This window comes from Schistocerca americana, chromosome 3, assembly GCF_021461395.2.
Source record: "Schistocerca americana isolate TAMUIC-IGC-003095 chromosome 3, iqSchAmer2.1, whole genome shotgun sequence".
Classification (NCBI taxonomy): Eukaryota; Metazoa; Arthropoda; class Insecta; order Orthoptera; family Acrididae; genus Schistocerca; species Schistocerca americana.
Window position 1 is genome coordinate 978,573,861 of NC_060121.1, and position 12,535 is coordinate 978,586,395.

General features: G+C 42.6%; 1 protein-coding gene across 1 annotated transcript in view; it reads right to left on the reverse strand.

Annotated features, from left to right (window-relative positions):
* The window catches only part of LOC124606883 (mannose-binding protein C), an 806,223-nt gene that overhangs the window by 661,945 nt on the left and 131,743 nt on the right, over nt 1-12,535 (reverse strand). The window lies entirely within an intron of this gene.

Genomic DNA, 12,535 nt, shown 5'->3' on the forward strand with positions numbered 1-12,535 from the left:
TGATAGGACATCTGCTAAGACATCACGGAATAACTTCCATTGTACTAGAGAGAGCTGTAGAGGGTAAAAGCTGTAGAGGAAGATTGAGATTGGAATACATCCAGCAAATGATTGAGGATGTAGGTTGCAAGTGCTGCTCTAGATGAAGAGGTTGGAACCGGACAGGAATTCGTGGTGGGCCGCACCAAACCAGTCAGACGAATGACGAAGAAAAAAAAAGAAGAAGAAAGAAAGTGGATGACTAACGATTCGGGATAACGCGCTGCATCCTCCAGATCAGCAAAGTTTGCACACCCATTTAGATATCCCGTGCGACTGTGTTTTCTTTAAAATGTGTCGACGTGGACTGAATTAAAAAGTATTCAACAGTTAAGAAACTCTGCCGATGACACTCAGTACATCGTGTGTAAAGAACGTGAGTTGAGGTTCGCTTGATCGACGTTTTTGGCGCCACCATGCGATATAATTTTGCTGAATTCTCTGGTCTTAATTGGTCAAATATCCACTGCGAGCACTCCCATATTAACGGATTATCAGAAGGGGACCCTATGTGTAACACACGCTTTTGTCTACTACATACCCCGACAGTCCATAAAGTTCCGATACTGGATTAATAAAAAATAGAGAAAAGCTAAAATGAAGGTTTTAATACTTCACGTGTTATAACGTAGTCTCTCCCCACTTGAGTACAACACACAGAGCGTTCATACAATTTTGTGGAAGTGCCAGAAATGTCCTTCGTGCGATGTTGTTCAACTCGCGTGTCACATAAACATCATCTTCGATTTTGGCGAACCACCGAAGGCCCATTCTGCTCTTTGTTCTTTTTTTGGTAGGTCTGTACTGACATCACCAAGTCTAGCCATCCACGGATTGAGATAATTTTTTTCGGAAGAGAATGGTACGCATTTTTCACTTCATTTAAAAAAAAATGGCTCTGAGCACTATGGGACTTAACTTCTGAGGTCATCAGTCCCCTAGAACTTAGAACTACTTAAACCTAACTAACGTAAGGACATCACACACATCCATGCCCGAGGCCGGATTCGAACCAGCGACCGTAGCGGTCGCGCGGTTCCAGACTGTAGCGCCTAGAACCGCTCGGCCACCCCGGCTGGCACTTCATTTCAGTCGCGACAGCCGCCCACAAGTCATTTTTAAGATGTGCGGGACGAAGATTGCACACACTTTCCTCTTCTGGAGAATGTCTTCAGCGATTCACTTACGCATGTTGCTCCACTGAAATTCGTGGCGCAACAATGTTGACACTCTTCGGCCGTACGCCCACCACCTAACACTCCCTGGTCCCAATTGCCTGGTCGAATGCGCATCTGTTGTTCACAGTTGTTAGTTCAAGTTACTGAGCTGACGTCGCATACACATCAGGAATAAAAACAGTCTCGGAACGTTTTGGTCGGACTGACTAAAACTGCTGGGAAATATCCGCCTCTTTCCATATCGAACTGTACCTTTGCGTTCGCTGTATCAGGTTTCTTCGCATGGTGCAAGTTTTCGTATTTGGTTTCTCTTTCAGAACTTACCCGTAGCTTTACTAACGTGTTTTTGAAGTGAGAAGTACTTCTTATTCTTAGTAATATAACAGGTTTTGCCTGTGACGGGCAGCTTCCTTGAATTAATCCTGCAAAGTCTGATATGAGAGCGCTACTCAGATTACTTTTTGACACTTTCTTTGCAAAGCATTCCGAAGCAACTGAAGTGTCACAGTCGAAATAAAATGTTGAAATTCCTCGATACAGGTAATTTGTTTCATCCGAACAACAATATTCTAACTAACATAAATTAAAGCGTTGATACAAATACATCGATACATTCTCCCGTCGATATTTGTAATCTGTGATTAAAATGCACTCTTTTGATATACCCATGAAGCACATTTCGTTTGATTTTGATTTTAACATTTTTGTACCGATTTTCATTTGTGTATGATTTCAGCCCTTTTATCCCCGTGTCAGCTTTGTTCAGTCAGTATGCTGTAGTCAATTTCAATACAAACAGATCCAGGAATCTGTGAGGATCCCTTACTACGAGTTTGATCTGCCAAATCATATTAAAAATTAGCCTTCGGCGTCATTGGAAATAGTAGAAATGTTCGTAGACACTTTGCGATTATAACGTTGGACTCGTTTGGTACCAGAAAGATGACGGCACAGGTCACCACAAAAAAAAGGGTCTCAGCTGATTGTGGGCAGCTATGACACGACACTGAAATGGAACGATACTTCTCTCTTCTGAATGATAATAAACAAACATAATGTTTTTCTTTGTTGTTTAGAAATTTCAAACCGCTTCAGACATATGGAACCGTGGATTTGCTGTACCGGACTAACGACCAGAAGATAAATATGTATGAACGCGTGTTGTAGATTTGGGAACCTACTGAAATGAATGGCGTGTTCGTACGTCATTATTGGCCAGCAGACCCTGTCTGGAGTTGATGCAAGTCTTTCTATATGACGTTTTTTCGGCAACTTGCGCATCTTTGTGATGAAGTTGTGAAATGTTCAGGACGACACAAACACCCATTCCCCGAGCGAAGAAAATCTCGGACCCAGCCGGGATTCGAATGCGGGTCACTGCGATCTAGAGACAGCGAGAGTAACACTGTTTTTTTTCCTCTCCTCCCCCCCCCCCTCCCTCTCTCTCTCTCTCTCTCTCTCTCTCTCTCTCTCTCTCTCTCTCTCTTCCCATTTTGTTCGCTGCATTTGTTGTGGCCGGACGTCACATGACATCCGTTCAAGTTCATCATTGATTCCTTCACTCAGTATTTTTTTTTTTTTAATTACACCCCTCTGACCGGCAAACGAGACGACGGCGCCAGCTGTAGCAGTCAGCAGAAGCTCGTGAGTGGAATACAGAGAGGCGCGTAAATACCACTCACGGCGGAAGATCACGAAAACCAATTGCAGTTAAGTGTTGTTAATTATGAACCCAGCGGAGAAAACAACTCTTATTAGAGGTTTAATCATGCAATTTATCTGTTTCTGGTTGACCTTGTGCTACAGTGTGAATGCCTTTCCTTGGAGTCATTCGTCTGCATCAACACGTACATGAATTTCTCTGCAATGCAGAGGATTCTCCGGACAACCTTCATACTAATCTAATCTAATCCAATGTAAACTATTTTTATGACGTTCCACTAACAGCGCGTCGGAAAAATGAACACTTGAATCTTTCTATACATTCTCTAATTTCTCTTATTCTATTACGATGATCATTTCTTCCTATGTCAGTTGGCGACAGTAAAATATTTTCACATACAGAGGAGAAAGTTGGTGATTGAAATCTCGTGAAAAGATCTCGCCTCAACGAAAAGTGCCTTTGTTTTAATAATTACCACTCCAACTCGCTTACCATATCCACGATATTCTCTCCGCTATTTCGCGATAATACAAATCGAGCTGCCCTTTTTTAGACTTTTTCGATGTCTTCCGTCAATGCTACCTGCTAGGAAACCCACAACGCACAGCAGTACTGTAGCAGAGGGCGGACAAGAGTAATGTAAACAGTCTCTGTAGCAAACCTGTTACATTTTCTGAGTGTTCTGCCAGCAAAACGCAGTCTTTGGTTTGTCTTTCCCACAACATTATCTACGTGATAGTTCTAATTTAAGTTGCTCGTTATTATAATTCCTAGACATTTAGTTTAATTCACGACATTTAGATTTGTGTGATTTATCGAGTAGCCTAAATTGAATGGATTTCACTTCGTACTCATTTGGATGATCTCACACTTTTCTTCGTTCCCAAACAGGTGACACTTTTCACACCATACAGATATCTTGTCTAAATAATTGTGCTGTTGCTTTTGATCTTCCGATGACTTTACTATACGGCAAGTAACAGCATCATCTGCAAACAGAAGATTTCTCAGATAGTCTCTTAATTGTTTTTATAGATTAGAAACAGCCGAGGGCCTATAACAATTCCTTGAGGAACGCCGGGTAGCACTTCTTATTTTACTCGATGACTCTCCGTCGATTACTATGTACTGTGACCTCAGAGAGGAAATCACGAATCCAGGCACACAACTGAAACTATTCTCCACAGCTTGATTAGAAGTCTCTTGAGAGGAACGGTGCCAAAAGCCTTCTGTAAATCTAGAAATATGGAATCAATTTGAGATCCCCTGGCCGGCCGGGGTGGCCGAGCGGGTCTAGGCGCTACAGTCTGGAACCGCACGACCGCTACGGTCGCAGGTTCGAATCCTGCCTCGGGCATGGATGTGTGTGATGTCCTTAGGTTAGTTGGGTTTAAGTAGTTCTAATTCTAGGGGAATGATGACCTCAGAAGTTAAGTCCCATAGTGCTCAGAGCCATTTGAACCATTTTTTTGAGATCCCCTGTCGATAGCACTCATTACTGCATGCGAATAATGACCCTGTCGTGATTCACAAGAATGGTATTTCATAAACCCGTGGTATATGCCAACAGACCGTTTACTATCGTTTGCTCCGGACAGATGAAATTATAGAAATGGAAGTAAAAGCAGAGGTACAACAGGTGTGTTATGAAAACATTTGTTAGGTCTACTATATCTACTACTTGAATGTAACTCACTGGAAGGATATGAGTGGCGTAAATAGGGGATTAGATTAGTGTATATTGTAAGGTAACGGGGGATAACATGGGGCTCTTCCAAGTAGTTTGTAATTTAAATTTAAACCACAGCAGCAGAAATAATATGTTGGGCTGGTGTACTTCAATCAAAATGTTTCATAGTAGAATTAAGTTATAAAGATGTTTAGAACAATTGCAAAGTAAGTCGTTATTTTATTATGAAGACACCATTCAGTTTCGATCTTTGTAGTGCCAGACAAGTATTTGTATGTCTCATATTTCGTACAAAGACTTCATTAAATGAAGGGAGAGGGTGAAACCGTGCCAAAAGATGCAGTTATTCCTAATCATGTGAATCTGATAGCATGTCACAAATTAGTTCTGATTTTAATTTTCCGTGCTTAAGAATAAAATTACATATTAAATACAGAGTGAAAATAGTGTAATGCAAAATGGACATGAAAGTACTTGTTTTGTGTTTTGATGAGCGTTCGTAGTTCCGTTGCATAGTGTTTTGTTTTCTTTAATTGCAACGAATTATAAAATTATGTGGTGATAATTGTATGTAAAATTATGTAATGTATTTAGGTTTACGTATTTAAATCTTATAAAAATTGTAAATGAATTGTGGCATGTTTAGGAATTAATCTTATTAATGTAGTGTCACATGACCCGACTCAGGACTGTGGATACGAGCGGGAAAATGGGGTCTTTGTCAGTTGTCCGTTGTGGTGGTAAGTTCGGAGCAGCAAAGTGCTGCGAGTGTAGGCATGGACGCCAGTGCACGTGAATAAACTGTGCAGGAACAGCGTGAAAGTGTGTAGGTGCGAGACAATAAACCACGTGTACGAATAGCACCGATTATTATTTATCCAGTTCGGATTTATTTGTGAACTTAAAAATGGTTCAAATGGCTCTGAGCACTATGGGACTTAACAGCTATGGTCATCAGTCCCCTAGAACTTAGAACTACTTAAACCTAACTAACCTAAGGACATCACACACATCCATGCCCGAAGCAGGATTCGAACCTGCGACCGTAGCAGTCGCGCGGTTCCGGACTCAGCGCCTGAACCGCTAGACCACCGCGGCCGGCGAACTTAAAAATGCATAGCCACAAAGTTAGAAGTGCTTTTTTAAATAAATAAGTTTCCGTCTGAACTTGTATAGTGTACCTCATTTTCGCAAGGTTGTGGTATAGACAATTGTGTATTCAGTTCACTGCTGTTCAAAGGCTAGCCAACATATGACTCAGCATTAGGGGCGCAAATGCAACCGTTCACTACTAACCCCCTCTGCACATGAGCCACGTGTAAAAAATAGGTAGTGAACGAGCATGAGTACAGTTCCAATATGCAATGACGTGAAATAATATCAGCGCAAATCGCCCTGTATCGCTGAATCCGTAATTTAATTAGTGTGTGGTGATATACTGACCTTACGACTTATCTTAGAAGAAAGATTAAGAAAAGGCAAACCTACGTTTCTAGCATTTGTAGACTTAGAGAAAGCTTTTGACAATGTTAACTGGAATACTCTCTTTCAAATTCTGAAGGTAGCAGGGGTAAAATACAAGGAGCGAAAGACTATTTACAATTTGTACAGAAACCAGATGGCAGTAATAAGAGTCGAGGGGCTGTGGTTGGGAAGGGAGTGAGACAGGGTTGTAGCCTCTGCCCGATGTTATTCAATCTGTATATTGAGCAAGCAGTGATGGAAACAAAAGAAAAATTCGGAGTAGGTATTAAAATCCATGGAGAAGAAATAAAAACTTTGAGGTTTGCCGATGACACTGTAATTCTGTCAGAGACAGCAAAGAACTTGGAAGAGCAGTTGAACGGAATGGACAGTGTCTTGAAAGGAGGGTATAAGATGACCATGAAAAAAATCAAAACGAGGATAAAGGAATGTAGTCGAACTAAGCCGGGTGATGCTGAGGGAATTAGATTAGGAAATGAGAAGCTTAAAGTGGTAAAGGAGTTTTGATATTTGGGGAGCAAAATAACTGATGATGGTCGAAGTAGAGAGGATATAAAATGTAGACTGGCAATGGCAAGGAAAGCGTTTCTGAAGAAGAGAAATTTGTTAACATCGTGTATAGATTTAAGTGTCAGGAAGTCGTTTCTGAAAGTATTTGTATGGAGTGTAGCCTTGTATGGAAGTGAAACATAGACGATAACTAGTTTGGACAAGAAGAGAATAGAAGCTTTCGAAATGTGGTGCTACAGAAGAATGCTGAAGATAAGGTGGGTAGATCACGTAACTAATGAGGAGGTACTGAATAGGATTCGGGAGAAGAGAAGTTTGTGGCACAACTTGACTAGAAGAAGGGACCGGTTGGTAGGACATGTTTTGAGGCATCAAGGGATCACAAATTTAGCATTGGAGGGCAGCGTGGAGGGTAAAAATCGTAGAGGGAGACCAAGAGATGAATACACTATGCAGATTCAGAAGGATGTAGGTTGCAGTAGGTACTGGGAGATGAAGAAGCTGGCACAGGATAGAGTAGCATGGAGAGCTGCATCAAACCAGTCTCAGGACTGAAGACCACAACAACAACAACGATAAGCCCAGAGTCTGTGTGGTGAAGTGCAGACAGTCCTGCTGTCAGCAGAAAGACCTACAAGAAAGCGTACGAGAAATCTGGAAATGTGGCTGATCGGTCCTCATCCCCTCTCTGGTTCTCCGGCAGCTCCCACGTTGCGCATTGAGAACCCTTCAAGACTTTTAGTTCGCTTGCCATCTTGACCTCCCCTGCGTCCCTTTTACAAACAAGCTGCAGCTTAAGAACTGACAAGTGGCTGCCTCAAAAACAGAGTGAAGAAACACTTTGATCCGAGGTCATGTAATAAACCGGGACAGCTGCAGTGTTGGAGGAAAATGTCTTGAGTTGCAACCGCAGTGTGACAAACAGCAGTCGGCGCCTTTACTTTTACTTTTGCGTGTCCAGGGACTTTTGAGCCACGGTCTCTGATCCTTGTCGTCTCTTCTAAAATTATCAGCCCAGCATTGGACGACGTCAATAGCTATACTGTTTCCCAGCCATAGATCTTCGAAGGCGCACTTACAAATGATGTATGCTGATGCATTAGCTCCATACTTAGCAATCATATACAACCGTTCGCTCAACGAAAGATCCGTACCCAAAGGCTGGAAAGTTGCACACGTCACACCAATATTCAAGAAAGGTAATAGGAGTAATCCACTAAATTACAGTCCCCTATGGTTAACGTCGATATGTAGCAGGATTTTAGAACATATATTCTGTTTGAACATTATGAATTACCTCGAAGAAAATAGTCTATTGACACACAGTCAACGTGGGTTTAGAAAACATCGTTCCTGTGAAACAAAACTAGCTCTTTATTCACATGAAGTGTTGAGTGCTACTGACAAGGGATTTCAGATAGATTCCGTATTTCTGCATTCCTGGAAGGCTTCAGACACTGTACCACACAAGCGGCTCGTAGTGAAATTGCGTGCTTATGGAATATCGTCTCTGTTATGTGACTGGATTTGCGATTTCCTGTCAGAGAGGTCACAGTTCGTAGTAATTGACGGAAAGTCATCGAGTAAAACAGAAGTGATTTCTGGCATTCCCCAAGGTAGTGTTGTAGGCCCTTTGCTGTTCCTTCTGTATATAAACGGTTTTGGAGACATCGCAGCAGCCGTCTTCAGCTGTTTGCAGATGACGCTGTCGCTTATCGACTAATAAAGTCATCAGAAGATCAAAACAAATTGCAAAACGATTTTGAAAAGATATCTGAATGGTGCGAAAATTGGCAATTGACCCTAAATAACGAAAAATTTGAGGTCATCGACATGAGTGCTAAAAGGAACTCGTTAAACTACGATTACACCGCAAATCAGTCTAAAATAAAAGCCGTAAATTCAAATAAATACCTAGGTATTACACTTACGAACAACTTAAATTGGAAGGAACACACAGAAAATGTTGTGGGGAAGACTAACCAAAGACTGCGTTTTATTGGCAGGACACTTAGAAAATGTAACAGACCTACTAAGGAGACTGCCTACACTACGCTTGTCAGCCCTCTTTTAGAATACTGCTGCGCGGTGTGGGATCCTTACCAGGTACGACTGACGGAGTACATCGAAAAAGTTGAAAGAAAGGCAGCACGTTTTGTATTATCGCGAAATATGGGAGTGTCACAGAAATGATACAGGATTTGGGCTGGAAATCGTTAAAAGAAAGGCGTTATTCTTTGCGACTGAATCTTCTCACGAAATTCCAATCAGCAACTTTCTGCTCGGAATGCGAAAATATTTAGTTGACACCGACTTACATAGGGAGGAACGATCGCAAAGATAAAATAGGGGATATCAGATCTCGTGCGGAAAGATATAGGTGTTCGTTCTTTTCGTGCGCTATACGAGATTGGAATAATAGAGAATTGTGAAGGTGGTTCGATGAATCCTCTGCCAGGCACTTGAATGTAATTTGCAGATTATCCATGTAGATGTAGATGTAGACTGACAGGAAGAAGAAACGGGATGATAGCATTCCAATCACCAACTTTCTGCTCGGAATGCGAAAATATTTTGTTGACACCGACTTACATAGGGAGGAACGATCGCAAAGATAAAATAGGGGATATCAGAGCTCGTGCGGAAAGATATAGGTGTTCGTTCTTTTCGCGCGCTATACGAGATTGGAATAATAGAGAATTGTGAAGGTGGTTCGATGAATCCTCTGCCAGGCACTTGAATGTGATTTGCAGATTATCCATGTAGATGTAGATGTAGACTGACAGGAAGAAGAAACGGGATGATAGCATTCCAATCACCAACTTTCTGCTCGGAATGCGAAAATATTTTGTTGACACCGACTTACATAGGGAGGAACGATCGCAAAGATAAAATAGGGGATATCAGAGCTCGTGCGGAAAGATATAGGTGTTCGTTCTTTTCGCGCGCTATACGAGATTGGAATAATAGAGAATTGTGAAGGTGGTTCGATGAATCCTCTGCCAGGCACTTGAATGTGATTTGCAGATTATCCATGTAGATGTAGATGTAGACTGACAGGAAGAAGAAACGGGATGATAGCATGAGTGTTAAGGCACCAGGGAATGATCTCTGTAGTATTAGAGTGCGCTGTATAGGGTAAAAACTATAGGACAAGAAAGAGATTGGAATACAGGCAGCAAATAACAGAGTACGCAGGGTGCTAATTCTGAGACGAAAAAGTTGGCCGGGAGCGGAATTCGTGGTGGACCGCATCCAACAAGTCGGATGGTTGCTTGGTTGGTTAATTTGGGGGAGGTGACCAAACAGCGAGGTCATCGGTCCCATCGGGTTAGGGAAGGATGGGGAAGGAAGTCGACCGTGCCCTTTTAAAGGAACCATCCCAGAATTTGCCTGAAGCGATCTAGCGAAGTCGCGGAAAACCTAAATCAGGATGGCCGGACGCGGGATTGAACCGTCGTCCTCCCGAATGCGAGGCCAGTGTGCTAGCCACTGCGCCACCTCGCTCGGTCAAATCGGATGACTTATCACCCGGGTAGAGAACAATCTAATGTGGGTGCATATAGAAAATGTCGTGGTCGTCTCGTACACCCTCCCTCTTGCGGCGGCGCGGTTCTTTCCGTCCCTTTACGACGAACCTGCACCTACCTGTGAACATTGTCTCATCAGATCATCAGTAAGGAAGCCGAGTGAAACCTACTGAACTTCGACGTGAACCAGGCTGCAATTTAAGTCACTAATCTGCGTTTCGGGAGAAAGTTTTCTCACGAAATAAAAGGTTGGAAATTTTGTTCTCAATTAATATATTCTGAAACTTAGGTGAACAAGTATCACTGCCAAGCCCGTGCTAGCCTTAACACAGTCACTCACAATCCCTTTCACTCACGTTAGCAAGTTTACGGTGTGGCATTTCCGGAAAACGTAATAGCTACAAAAATACGGATTGTTTTTGATTGAGAATGCTCGACAAATATTAAGTATGTCGGTACCAAATGCAGTCACAGTTTTTAGCCAACGACCTGCTCAATACGCCACGCGGAATATATGTCTTTTCTCGTCACAAAATTCATTTAAAAATTCCGAAATTTCTACACACCCATCGGAATAATTATGGCATCACTTTACAACACTTTTGATGTATGAAACACTGCTAGGTCCGGCAACTTATCATTTCCATCGGAATTACTACTACACACGTTCGAACTGTTTCACGCCTAGACTCCGACTCCTCTCTAGAATACTCTTAAGTCTTCTCTACCAGCAGAGAAAGGCGCGCGAAGAATATTGTTTTACCATTGGTCAGTTTACTCAACAGCCAATAGCAAAACAACATTCTCCCGCGTCAGTCCATGCTTTTCATCAATAACCAATCGCAAAATAGTAAACCTAACGACTGCACTTTTTACCGACGTAATCATCTAATATGATGAAGTTTTGTTTATGCACAAATTTATTTACTATTGTTATTTATACCTGAATTAACATTCCCTTTACCATAAGCTTACTTTACAAATCTATTCTACAAAAATCTCCTTTGTCCACATCTATACTTCTTCGAAATGTTCCCACACTAAATCCTACTACATAACTCGTTATACAATTATCTTCATATTAACCTTAAACCACAATCACGCATCATTCATACTGCTAAAACACATTTATAACATTTTACATACACAAAAAGACATAATAACAGCGCAACCTGCAGGCTTGGTTGGCATCTGCATTTCCGTCCAAGCATGCGTTTCTCGCGGTGTTTCCAAATTTTTGTCCAAACCCTAACTAATGCTAATGCTTAATGATTTTCGACACATGATACCGGGTCGCCAAGAGTCCCCTAGACTTAGAACTACACTACTGCCCACTATAATTGCTACACCAAGAAGAAATGCATATGATAAAGGGGTATTCATTGGAAAAATATATTATACTAGAACTGACATGTTCCGCGCGGGATTAGCCGAGCGGTCTCAGGCGCTGCAGTCATGCACTGTGCAGCTGTCCCGGCGGAGGTTCGAGTCCTCCCTCGGGCATGGGTGTGTGTGTTTGTCCTTAGGATAATTCAGGTTAAGTAGTGTGTAAGCTTAGGGACTGATGACCTAAGCAGTTAAGTCCCTTAAGATATCACACACAGAACTGACATGTGATTACATTTTCACGCAATTTGGGTGCGTAGATCCTGAGAAATCAGTAGCCAGAACAACCACCAATGGCCGTAATAACGGCCTATACGTCCGGGCATTGAGTCAAACAGAGCTTGGATGGCGTGTACAGGTACAACTGCCCATGCAGCTTCAACACGATACCACAGTTCATCAAGAGTAGTGAATGGCATTTTGTGACGAGCCAGTTGCTCGGACACCATTTACCAGATGTTTTCAATTGGTGAGAGATCTGGAGAAGTGCTGGCCATGGCAGCAGTCGGACATTTTCTATATCCAGAAAGTCCCGTAGAGGACCTGCAAAATGCGGTCATGCATTATCCTGCTGAAATGTAGGGTTTCGCAGGGATCGAATGAAAGGTAGAGCCACGGGTCGTAACACACCTGAAATGTAAGGTCCAGTGTTCGAAGTGCCGTCAATGCGAACAAGAGGTGACCGATACGTGTAACAAATGGCACCCCATACCATCGCCGGCCGGAGTGGCCATGCGGTTCTAGGCGCTACAGTCTGGAGCCGAGCGACCGCTACGGTCGCAGGTTCGAATCCTGCCTCGGGCATGGATGTGTGTGATGTCCTTAGGTTAGTTAGGTTTAAGTAGTTCTAAGTTCTAGGCGACTGATGACCTCAGAAGTTAAGTCGCATAGTGCTTAGAGCCATTTGAACCATTTGAACCCCATACCATCACGCCGGGTGATACGCCAGTATAGCGACGACGAATACACGCTTCCAATGTGCGTTCTCCGCGTTGTCGCCAAACACGGCTGCGACCATCATGATGCTGTAAACAGAACCTGGATTCATCCGAAA